Source organism: Nicotiana tabacum, chromosome 9, assembly GCF_000715075.1.
Source record: "Nicotiana tabacum cultivar K326 chromosome 9, ASM71507v2, whole genome shotgun sequence".
Taxonomy (NCBI): domain Eukaryota; kingdom Viridiplantae; phylum Streptophyta; class Magnoliopsida; order Solanales; family Solanaceae; genus Nicotiana; species Nicotiana tabacum.
Window position 1 is genome coordinate 111888403 of NC_134088.1, and position 13683 is coordinate 111902085.

A 13683-nucleotide genomic window follows, 5' to 3' on the forward strand; every position below is an offset into this window, starting at 1 on the left:
CGTGCTTTTACTCTCAACCTAGCTTTGAAACAATAACATCGGCATGACATCACCCTTCGTGCTTTTACTCTCATCCTCACTGTGAAACAATAATAACTGCACGACATCACCTTTCGTTCTTTTACTCTCAATCTCACTGTGAAATAATAATAACTGCACAACATCACCCTTCGTGCTTTTACTCTCATATGGCACGACATCACCCTTCGTGCATTAACACTCTCCCTTACCATATAACAGTGAGCATAAACAAAAGAGAGACAGAATAAGCAAGAACGTGCCTCACATCAACAATGTTTCCACAATACCAATCTCAACTTCGGAAAACAATACTCAATTATCTCAAATAGCTCATAAATGCAAAAAGAACGATCAATTTAGTAATTAACTAGTCTAAGCATGGTGATCATGATCAAAGAAAGAAACAAATTGCAAGAAAACAAGTTCCACCGCATGCTTTGACCCAACAACAACGCATAAGTACTCATTACCTCACATATACGTTGTACCAAACATCTAAACATGTAGCAAATAGGCAAACAAGTCCTAATCCCTCAAGTCAAGGTTAACCACGATACTTACTTCGCTCCAAAGACCAATTCAAAGGTCTATCGGGGCCTTTCCCCTAGAATCAGCCTCCAAACTGCTCGTATCTAACCACAATTGACTCAATAATATCAAATATTCCTAAAGGAATCAATTACAATGCATAAATTTAGAATTTCCAAACTTCCCCCCCAAAAGTCAAAAATTGACCCCGTGCCCGCTTGGTCAAAACCCGAGGTTCAAACCAAAATCTATTTACTCATTCACCCCCGAGCCCGATTATGCAATTTGTTTCGGAATCCGACCTCAATTTGAGGTCTAAATCCCTAATTTACAAAAACCCTCAATTCTTCCTAAATCCCTAGTTTTCTACCATGGAAGAATAAAGATTAGGGCTAGAAATTAATGGGTGATGTTAGACATGAAAGAAAATGAGTTAACATGTAGAAACCTATGAATTGATATTGAGTTTTCCCTTAAAAATCGCCTCTAGGCCGAGCTCTAATGGAGAGTTTATGAAAAAAATGGAAGAATCCCATTTTTGGTCTGTTTTAATTACTGGCGTCATGCCTTCTTCGCGTTCGCTAAAGGCCTGCCACGTTCGCGATGTGCAGCAGCCAAAGTGGCCTTCGCGTTCGCGAGCCAGTGCTCGCATTCGCATAGAAGAAATGACTGACCCCTCCCCGAGGTCCCTAAAGCTACTCGTTCGCGTGAAGCTGGTCGCGTTCGCATAGGGTAAAACCCCAACACTCCTGTTCGCGACATAGCTATTGCATTCGCGATGAAGAAAATCCCACCCAGCCCATATCATTATTCACGATCGCGAGAGTACCTTCGCGATCGCAAAGAAGGAAACCAGATGATAGCTGAAATTGAGGAAAAAACTAGATTTTCTAAGTCTAAAACCATCTGTAGACTGTTCGAAATTCACCCGAGCCCACGGGTCTCCAAACCAATTATGCACACAAGTCCAAAAACCTCACACAAATTCGCTCGCGCGATCAAAACACCAAAATAACGCCTAGAACTACGAATCGGACATCAAATCAAATGAAATTTTTTAGAAAACTTTAAAACTTCTATTTTAACAACCAGATGCCTGAACCACATCAAACCAACTCCGTTTCTCACCAAATTTGACAGACAAGTCATAAATATAGTAATGGACCTATACCGGGTTCCGGAACCAAAATATGGAACCGGTATCAACAAAGTCGAACATCGGTCAATTCTTTAAAATAATTAAACCTTTAAACTTTTAATTTTCGTCAGAAATCAATAACTCGAGCTAGGGACCTCCGAATTTGATTCCGGGCTTATGGCTAGGTCCCAAATCACAATACGGACCCACCGGGACCGTAAAAACACGGACCCAGGTCCGTTGCTCAAAACGTTGACCGAAGTCAAATCAAATGGATATTTAAGGCAAAATTCATATTTTATCAATTTTTTAACATAGAAGCCTTCCGGCAAAATACCTCCAACGCATGCAAATCGAGGAAGGCTTAAAGAAGTTATTGGAGTCTTCAAAACACAGGATTAGGTTCTAAAACTCTAGATGACCTATCGGCTCATCACATCTCCACCTCTAAAATAACTGTTCGTCCTCGAACGGACATAGAAAGGTACCTGGGCTGGTGAAAAGGTGTGGATATCTACTCCGCATATCCGACTCGGACTCCCAAGTAGCTGCCTCGACCGGCTAGCCTCTCCACTGCACTCGAACTGAAGGATAACTCTTTGACCTCAACTGTCGAACCTACCGGGCTAGAATAGCTATCGTCTCCTCCTCATAAGTCAAATCCTTGTCCAATTGGACTGAGCTTAAATCTAACACATGAGACAGATCACCGTGATACTTCCAGAGCATAGACACATGGAACACCAGATGAACTACTGATAAACTAGGTGGAAATGCGAGCCTGTAAGCCACCTCACCCACTTTCTCCAGAATCTCAAAGGGTCCGATGTACCTAGGGCTCAACTTTTCCTTCTTTCTGAACCTCATCACACCCTTCATGGGTGAAACCCGTAGCAATACTCTCCCTCTGACCATGAATGCAACATCACAAACTCGGCGGTCAGCATAACGCTTCTACCTGGACTGAGCTGTGCGAAGTCGATCCTGAATAATCTTAACCTTATCCAAGGCATCCTCTACCAAATCTGTACCTAGAAACCGAGACTCCAACTGGCGATCGGCACCGCCTCCCGTATAATGCCTCAAAGGGAGCCATCTGAATGCTTGACTGGTAGCTGTTGTTGTAGGCAAATTGCACAAGTGGCAAGAACTGATCCCACGAACCTCTGAAGTTTATAACACAAGCACGGAGCATATCCTCCAATATCTGAATAGTGCACTCGGACTGTCCATCCGTCTGAGGATGAAATGCTATGCTCAACCCAATCTGCATGCCCAACTCATGCTGTACTGCTCTCCAAAAGTGCGAGGTGAACTGTGTACCTCGATCATAAATGATATACACGGGCACACCATGAAGACGGACGATCTCGCGGATGTAAATCTCTGCCAACCACTCTTAAGAATAGGTAACTGCCACAGGAATAAAATGCGCTGACTTGGTTAGCCTATCCACAATGACCCATACCGCATCAAACTTCCTCTGAGTCCGTGGGAGTCTAACAACGAAATCCATAGTGATACGCTCCCACTTCCACTTAGGAATCTCTAACCTCTGAAGCAAACCACCAGGTCTCTGATGCTCACACTTTACTTGCTGACAATTTAGACACCGAGCTATGAAAGAAATTATGTCCTTCTTCATCCTTCTCCACCAATAATGCTGCCACAAGTCCTGATATGTCTTGGCGGCACCCGGATGAATAGAATACCGGGAACTGTGGGCCTCCTCAAGAATCAGCTCACGAAGTCCATCAACATTGGGCACACATATACAACCCTACATCCTCAAAACTCCATCATCTCCAACAGTAACCTGCTTAGCACCACCGTGCCGCACTGTGTCTCTAAGGACAAGCAAATGAGGGTCATCATACTGCCACTCTCTGATACACTCAAACAAGGAAGAACGAGCGATTATACAAGCTAGAACATGATTGGGCTCTAAAATATCCAACCTCACGAACTGATTGGCCAAAGCCTGAACATCTGATGCAAGCGGTCTCTCGCCGACTGGAATGTATGCAAGGCTGCCCATACTCACTGCATACCTACTCAAGGCATCGGCCACCACATTGGCCTTCCCGGGATGATACAAGATGGTAATATCATAGTCTTTCAATAGCTCCAACCACCTCCTCTACCTCAAATTGAGATCCTTTTGTGTAAACAAATACTGAAGGCTCCGATGATCTGCGAAAATCTCGCATGACATGCCGTAAATATAGTGCCTCCAAATCTTCAGCGCATGAACAATGGCTGCCAACTCTAAGTCTAGAACAGGGTAATTCTTCTCATGAACCTTCAACTATCGCGATGCATATGAAATCGCCCTGCCATCCTGTATCAATAATGCACCAGCCCAACATGGGATGCATCACAATATACCATATAAGATCCTGAACCTGTGGGCAACACCAACAATGGTGTTGGAGTCAAAGAAGTCTTGATCTTCTGAAGGATCGCCTCATACTCGTCTGACCATCTGAACAGGGAACCCTTTTGGGTCAATCTCGTCAATGGGGCTGCTATAGATGAGAACCCTTCCACAAACCGATGGTAATAACCCACCAAACCCATGAAACTCCGGATCTCCGTAGCTGAAGTGGGTCTAGACCAGTTCTGAACTACCTCAATCTTCTTTGGATCCACCTGAATGCCCTCTGCCAATACTACGTGCCCCAAGAAAGAGACTAAGTCCAACCAAAACTCGCACTTTAATAACTTGTAGTATAGCTTGCTATCCCTCAGAGTTTGAAGTACAATTTGAAGATGCTGCTCGTGCTCCTCTCGACTGCGGGAGTAGATCAAGATATCATCAATAAATACAATCACAAAGGAATCCAGATAGGTCTTGAACATCTGGTTCATCAAATCTATAAATGTTACCGGGGCATTCGTCAACCCAAAGGACATCACTAGAAACTCATAATGCACGCACTGAGTCCGAAAAGCTGTCTTAGGGACATCGGATGCCTTGATCCTCAACTGATGGTAGCCAGAACTCAAATCAATCTTCGAAAACTGAAGGTAGTCTATAATCTCATGTTTTAGTCTATTATTACATTCCAATTTACTGCACTTTAGTTGAGTTTGAGCTTTAATCGCTATTGTTTTGCACTAATTGTGTTTTTATGCCTTGCATGAGTGATTCCGAGCGATGTAGATATTATGGAATGAATTCAAGTGATTTGGATATTTGAAATCTGAGTAAAAGCCCAAGGAATTAAGTCGGGATCGTTTTCGGGGATCAACAGATAATAGTTAAGAACGAACGAAGAATCGAGCGGGCATACTGCGCAGTGTCCAGTAAAATGCACATATATTTTGCTCGAAACTCCGTTTGGGCTCCACAATATATTGTTGGAAAGGTACTTCAAAGGGATACAACTTTGACTCCGTACAGGTATGAGAATTCATATGGGCGTAATCTTGACTCTGGTTGGGATGAATACCCTTATTATAACTAGAATGGAATCTAAGTGAGACAACCACCTCAAAGAGAGAATGGTAGTTTGGAAGAGCTTGTGTATAAGTTCATAAATAAACGATAGAGAGATTTACACAAGATGATGAAGCCATAAATAACCTAACAATAAAATAGAGTCAAATAATAAGTACACTTTCAGAAAGCTCATTGCGTTGTGATGGTGAATATATGGAGGAGATACCTTGTGAGAATAAGCCTACCCAAGAGGATGAGCATCCACATAGAGAGGTTTTCACTGTTCAAGATTACTCTGATTCAAATGAGATGATTGAAAATAAGGTTGTGGTTGAGTGTGAAATAACGAAAGAAGAGTTCAAACCCCCATCCACCTTTCCACATTAGCAACATTTGGTAGAACAGAATGAGAAACAAATAGTCTTTGACATACCAGAGGAATATTCACTTGACCTTTCTTCTTTGTTTTCTTATTCTAACCTTGATCATGTGGATTTTTTTTTTGGGGATTTACAGGAATACGTATGGATTGATCCTGTGAAAGAATGCAGAATCAAGTTAAGGATAATCACAAAGGAGCAATTCACCGCTCAAGATAAGGACAAGAAAGAAAGAAAAGAGTGGGTTTTGCAGGTATCCTTAGAAGATTTGGGCTTAATGAGCTCCATAAAGAATCCCAAGGAGCGAAAATGAGGAATGAATTCAGAATTAGGAAAGAAGAAAATTCAAGGAAGTTTTCTTTACCTTATGCTTTTTAATTATGTGTCACGGGGACATGCCACAATATAAAGTGTGGAGTGGGGGATATGTTGTATGTATATATGTATGTATATTAGTTTTAGTTTTCGTTTGTTAGTTTGAGTAGTAGAGATAGAGAAAAAAATTTAAACAAAAACATAAAAATTTAAAATTTTCGACTTTTACCAACGATAGATATCATTCGACGGGTTTCCTGAGGGATTAAAGTCTAAAGAAAAATGCAAAAAGATTTTCTTTTGTAGTTAGCGTAATAATTCCCCCTTAGTTTTTCTTTGTGCCGCAGTTATTTTCCAAAGATTTTGTTTGAACTGGATGTAGTTTGTTTTTGTTTTTAGGCATGGGGAAACCTTGTGTTGTGATTTGAATTGGAAGAAATATCTCTTGACTTGATCATGACTTGAGAATAGTGAGTGCTTTGGTTGTGACACTTAGGGTCAGTTTTTGACTCTTGTATGGGTGCCTTAAATCGTATGATCTTAACTTTGCCTAAATGTTTTGACTAGAGTGTTGTGATGATCCAATCTTGAGTGAGTTATGTGCCATGTGCATGTGAGGTGTGGTGTATTCTGTGCATTGCATTTGATGTGTAGAACTTGCCCTGTGTGTTTGCAAAGCGGAATAATAGTTTTGTTCAGTCTTGGAAGTGATATAGGCATTTCTTTATTGAGCCAACTATATAGTTTACCCACCAAAGAGTTATGAATATTAGTTAACCCCTTTGAGCTTGTAATCCTATTTATTTGGTAACCACATTACAAGCCTTACCCATTTGTTTGAATTGACCATCTATTTGAACCTTGTACCTCCCATGAGCACTTAAAATTGTTATGAACTTTGTAAAAGTTGAAGTGTGGGGTGATTGGTGTAAGAGTCACTTGAATTGAAAAAAAAAAACAAGGTTGTATTGTTGTGCAAAATATTCCTTGATAGTGGAACTCTTGATGTATTTGTGCTTAAAAAATAGGGAGTTAATGCATGTTGATGTCAAGGTGGAGTATGGTTTGACATAAGTGTGGGGTTTTTAATGTTAAAGTATATATATTAAAGTACTTAGGGAGGTGTAATCACTTTTATATCTAAATGTATCCTACCCGTCCCGCATCCTACATTACAACAAGTTAAAAGTCCTACTTGATTCTTACTGAATGAGCTCAATTAGTAGACTAGTACACTATGGGCAAGCCTATGGTTCATCTTTTGTGGCACATAAATGTCGTTTCTGAGAGTGAGTGAATTCTTTCTATCTTGAGTTCCTAATTGTTCTTGAATTTTATTGTTTGTGGAACTACTCTCTTTTGTTGTGTGAGGGCACTTGATTTATGAAGGAAAGGTAATTCTTGATCTCTATGTTAGAGTAAGTGAGTAAGTTGTGAATAATGCGTGGTGCTTGTGATCAATTCTTGAGGTGAAGATGTTACACTAATGTGCTTCGTCTATTTTAAATATTCTTGGTGTGATGAGATATGAGAGTTGCTTAGTAAGGTTGTGTCTATATAAAGTGTAGTTTGATTTCTCGGGGATGAGCAATGGTTTAAGTGTAGGGTGTTGATAGTAGGATATAATCTCATGTTTTAGTCGACTATTACATTCCAATTTACTGCACTTTAGTTGAGTTTGAGCTTTAGTCGCTAGTGTTTTGCACTAATTATATGTTTTATGCCTTGTAGGAGTGATTCCGAGCTATGTAGATATTATAGAATGAATTCAAGTGATTTGGAGCTTTGATGTCTTAGTAAAAGCCTAGGGAATTAAGTCGGAATCGTGTTCGGGGATCAACGGATGATCGTTAAGAACGAACGAAGAATCGAGCAGGCATACTGCGTAGTGTCCAATAAAATGCACATAACATTTTGTTCGAAACTCCGTTTGGTCCCCACAATATATTGTTGGAAAGGTTCTTCAAAGGAATACAACTTTCATGCTGTATGTGTTTTCAAATTCCAAACAGAATAGGGTGAAAAGTGCATGGCCGCGCATATGGGGCAGAACAATGTGAAAGTGTGCGGCCAAGTGCACGGGCACACTTCTAGTTGCACGGACGCACACGTCCAACTCCGAAAAAAGTGTCCTATTTTGCGTAGGAGAATGTATATTTGTTTGGGCCCGACCCTACTTGGTATATATATATACATGGAAAAACGGTATTTTGAGGACTTTTGACACATCTTAGACCTAACTAAGCCAAGGAGGAGGTGGAGAAGCAAAAGCTCAAGGATTTCATCATTCAATTCTCACTCAAGACAAGAGTTTGGATTGTTTTATGTTTTTCGTTAACTTAAAAATTGTAATGATGAATTACTCCATATCCATGGAGTAGTTCTCTTTAGGGTTTGATGGATTTTGTGTAGTGATACTTGTTTGTGGATAACTAACTCTAGTTTTTATGTATTGAATCATTTTGGTTGTTTTAATCGCGGCTTCTATATTCACTAGTTCATGTAATAGAGAGAGGCATAACTTGTGATATTGTGGCTTTATATTTTGTTGGTTGAAGCCATTAATTCTTCTTAGTAATCAAAAGAGGCTAATTGAATTGTTGATTAGACATAGTTAGGAGGATAATCCATAGAGGTTCTCCTAAAGACCAATCCACTACGAATCCTTGCATATCTTCACGTGATTAAAATTGGTTCGTCTTGTGAGTTTGAAACTTAATCGAGAGAGGAGTTTCTACAATTAAATTAATAATCAAGTGAATTCGAGAGACTCACTTGAACATTAGAAGTGAATTAACTAGAGTTAGATCCCAAACATTTGTCTTACATATATCCTATCAACCCTATTTTCTCCTAATTGATATCTTCCTTTACTTAATACTTGCTTTGATTGTCATTAGCTAACAATTTAGACTCTTAGTCAAATTTAGTTTTAAATCACATAAATCTCAACCGTTGATAATTTTGGATAGAAATCTAGCTACAAACTATGATAATAACTGTTTAACTCCAATCCCCGTGGATACGATATTATAATTACTATATTTGACTAGCGAGCATATTTAAATGTGTGTTTTGCGCTCGTCAAATTTTGGCGTCGTTGCCGGAGATTGGCAATCAATAGTTTTTGTAATAGTTTGTAGTGCTAATTAGAATTAGGTTTTAGTTTTTTTTCTATTCTTTTTTCTTTTCTGTTTTATTTTCTTTATTTGTTAACTTCTTTTGAAGATTCGTTTTCTAGTTCCTCATAAGTTGGAGAAGATACTGTAGATATTAAACTCTAAATGTTGTGAAGATAGAGCGCAACCAGCCTAAGAAAATGGTTGAAGAGTTAGCAGCTGAATATTATCAGTGGTTTGCTATGTGTTTTAAATGCGGTGGAAATCATCTATGGGTTGACTGTAGAGCAGGTATGTATTCCTCCTATGGTTCGTATTTTGAACAGTTTCACTCTGTTTAGTCCAGATAGGTATGAGGATTCATATGGGCACATTCTTGACTCTAGTTGGGATGAATACCCTTATTATAACTGGAATGGAATCGAAGTGAGACAACCACCTCAAGGGGAGAATGCTAGTTTGGAAGAGCTTGTATATAAGTTCATAAATAAACTGGTAGAGAGATTTACACAAGATGATGAAGCCATGAACAACCTAACAATGCAAGAAAGTCAAATAATAAGTACACTTTCAGAAAACTCATTGCGTTGTGATGGTGAATATATGGAGGAGATACCCTGTGAGAATGAGCCTAACCAAGAGGATGAGCATCCACAGAGAGAGCTTTTCACTGTTCAAGATGACTCTGATTCAAATGAGATGATTGAAAATAAGGTTGTGGTTGAGCGTGAAGCAACGAAAGAAGAGTTCAAACCCCCGTCCACCTTTCCACATTTGCAATATTTGGTAGAAAAGAATGAGAAAAAAATAGTCTTAGACATACCAGAGAAATATTCACTTGACCTTTCTTCTTTGTTTTCTTATTCTAACCTTGATAATGTGGATTTTATTTTTGGAGATTTACAGGAATATGTATGGTTTGATCCTGTGAAAGAATGCAGAAACAAGTTAAGTATCATCATGAACGAGCAATTCACCATTCAAGATGAGGACAAGAAAAAAGAAAAGAGCTAGTCTTGCAGGTATCCTTAGAAGAATTGGGCTTAATGAGCTCCATAAAGAATCCCAAGGAGCAAAAATGAGGAATGAATTCATAATTAGGGGTGATTTTATAAGTTCTCGGAAAAGAAGAAAATTCAGGGAAGTTTTCTTTGCCTTATGATTTTTAATTATGTCTCATGGGGACATACCACAACTTAAAATCTGGGGTGGGGGATATATGTGTATGTATGTGTGTATGTATGTGTGTATGTCTGTTTGTGTCTATGTGTGCATGTGTGTATGTATGTGTGTGTGTGTATGTATGTATGTATGTATGTAACTTAAAGTATGGGGTGGGGGATATGTTGTATGTATGCATGCATGCATGCATGTATGTATGTATGTATGTATGTATGTATGTATGTATGTATGTATGTATGTATGTATGTATGTATGTATGTATGTATGTATGTATGTTATGAGTAGGTCGGGGAGCTGTTCCAATCACAATATATCCATCAGTAGAGGCTTGTAGACCTATCTTGTCAGATAATGCAGTATGTTGGGCTTGCAGGCCTTGTATGTATATTTGGTTGGTTTGTTATGTATGTATGTATGCATGTATGTCTGTGTGTGCCTGTGTATATGTATGTGTGTATGTATGTATGTATGTATGTATGTATGTATGTATGTATGTATATATGTATGTATGTATGTATGTATGTATATATGTATGTGTGTATGTATGTATGTGTATGCGTATGTATGTATATATGTGTATATGTATGTATGTATGTGTGTGTGTATGTATATATGTAAGTGTGTATGTATGTATATATGTATGTATGTATGTATGTATGTATGTATGTATGTATGTATGTATGTATATGTATGTGTATGTATGTGTGTATGTATATATGCGTGCATGTATGTATATAGGTATGTGTGTATGTATGTATGTGTGTGTGTGTGTGTATGTATGTATGTGTGTGTGTAATGTTTTTGTTTTTGTGTGTGTATGTTTGTATGTGTGTGTGTATGTATGTATATGTGTGTGTATATATGTATGTGTGTGTATGTATGTGTGTGTAGATGGACTTATATATGCGTATATATATATATATATATATGTGTGTGTGTGTGTGTGTGTGTGTATGTATATGGGATATATGAAAAGGTTACGGTGTTATATACATACCACGACCTGATCAACTAGTATACATTGATGATTTGCCCACAGTGGCCGAGATGATATGATTGTATGTATGTATGTATATGTATATGTATGTGTGTGTGTATGTATATATGTATATATGTATGTATGTATGTGTGTATGTATATATGTATGTATGTGTGTGTGTATGCATGTATGTATATGTGTATGTATGTATGTGTGTATGTATGTATGTGTGTATGTATGTATGTGTGTATGTATGTATGTGTGTGTGTATGTGTGTATGTGTGCATGTATATATGTGTATGTGTGTATGTATGTATGTATGCATGCATGCATGTATGTATGTATGTATGTATGTATGTTCGTCTTGGACTTGGCCGTGGCCTTTGGGTCGGCCATGCTCATGCGGTGCCGACGTCAATGAGGAATGCTACCTGGTTGATCCTGCCAGTAGTCATATGCTTGTCTCAAAGATTAAGCCATGCATGTGTATGTCATGGGCTGCTTTCCATCATCGACCCATGACCCCTTGGACGCGCCCCGTGGCGTCCCGGCAAGCCTCCCAACGCCTAGCGCCACGGTCGGCCCCGTGGTCTCGGCAGCGCCAAGTGACAAGCGAGCATGCGGCTCTGTCGCCCCACCGATAATCAATGCCAGCGCCCAGCGGCTGGCCAATGCCATCAGTGCCGCGCGCACCGACAATGCCGCGCGCACAAATCATCATGTTGCCATCAGCGCCGCACACCCAGACAGTGCCCCGCGCGCAGACCCAATGCCAAGCACCAGCGCCCAGCCGCTGGCAGATCCAAATAGTGCCGCGCGCGCCCACAGCAATGCGCGCGCAGACCCTGTTGCACAAGACAAAGTTGCTGCCATCGGACTTGCTTCCATAGAAGACTAAGTCCTTTTCATTGTAATTATAGAGTAGTTTTACTTCATTCATTTTCAGTGTGCTTCTACAGCTTTCTTAGGTCAACTCATGTAACTTTGGTTTATTTTTTTAAGCATTATTAAGGGGGACCAAAGCATTCAAACATTCAAGCATTCAAACAATTCTCTGTACTGGTGTCTCTCCCCCCCGACACCGCATTGCATCTTGTAATAGCTTTCATCATCATCAATACAATCATCAGCTTTCATCATCAGTTGCTCATTTTCCACTGCTCAATTGCTTACGACATTGGTTTTCCCGTACGGCACTGACAATCTAGTCTAGCGTACGGCGAGGACCTCAGTTGGCGCATAGCAACCGCACTGACATCGGTTGCTTAGCCTTACGTCGCCCTTCCAAGGAACATCAGGAAGGCGCCGCGTAACAGTTGGTATCAGAGCCTAGGCTCGACATCGGACGAGGGAACTCATTGGCATCATCATCACCATTTCTGACCATGGTGAATTATGGGGATCGCATCACGACCCTAGAAGAGACAGTTGACGCATTACGACCCATCGTGAACACGTTGCCTGATTTAAAAACCAGCCTAGTGCAAAGGTTGGATGACCTGGACCGCAGAATGCGGCAGGCAGAAATTGACATTGCAAACATCAGTCAAGACTCTGAGGAAGACCGGGAAACGGCTGCCGTCGAGGCAACCAAAATTCATGGCCAATTCGAGGACCTCCAATAGGAGCGTGCCGAGGATTTAGCCCATCGGGAACTAGAGGCAGACAGACTAACCGTCATGCAGCAAACCATAGACAACTTGACAGGCCAGCTCAATGTTGTCAATGCTGCCCTTCAAAGCCTGCTCAAAGGAGGCAAAAACCATATCAGGGGTGCCATGAACATTACCCCCATTCCACAAAAGCTGAAAATTCCGGAGCCCAAGCCATACAACGGAGCCCGGGATGCTAAAGAAGTGGAAAACTTCATCTTCGACATCGAACAATACTTCGATGCCGTTGGACATTTGGAAGAATCCAAAAAGGTAGCAACTGCTGCCATGTATCTTCAGGGTGATGCAAAACTCTGGTGGCGAGTCAAATACGAAGCCATCAGGGCCGGTGAAGATACTCTCCAGACATGGGCAGAACTGAAGGCCGCCATACGCCTGCAGTTCTTCCCCGAAAACATGGAATACAATGCACGGAGAAAGTTGCGTGAACTCCGCCACACCAGGTCAGTGCGGGACTACGTGCGTGAATTCTCCGCACTCATGCTAAACATACGGGATATGGGGGACAAAGACAAACTGTTCGCATTCATAGAAGGTTTGAAACCTCATGCTCGTATGGAACTGCAAAGACAATGGGTAGATACCCTACCCAAGGCCATTCAAGCTGCTGAGTGCCTTGGGGATTATCAGTTGGAAACTCAGAAGGATAGGCCCCAGCCGCCTGTCCGAGGGGGATACAACGGGAGCCAACCTAGCAACGGTGGCCCCAACAGAAACGGAGATCGAGGTGCATCCAAATCCAAGACTCCTTTCTCAAGCAGCAACACTGCTGCATCAGTCAACAACAATCAGGTGAGAAAGCCCCCATCAGAATGCCGTTATTGCGGCGGGGAACATTGGAACAATCAATGCCCCAATACACAGATCAATGCTCAACAAACTGTTGACGATGATGAGTCAGAT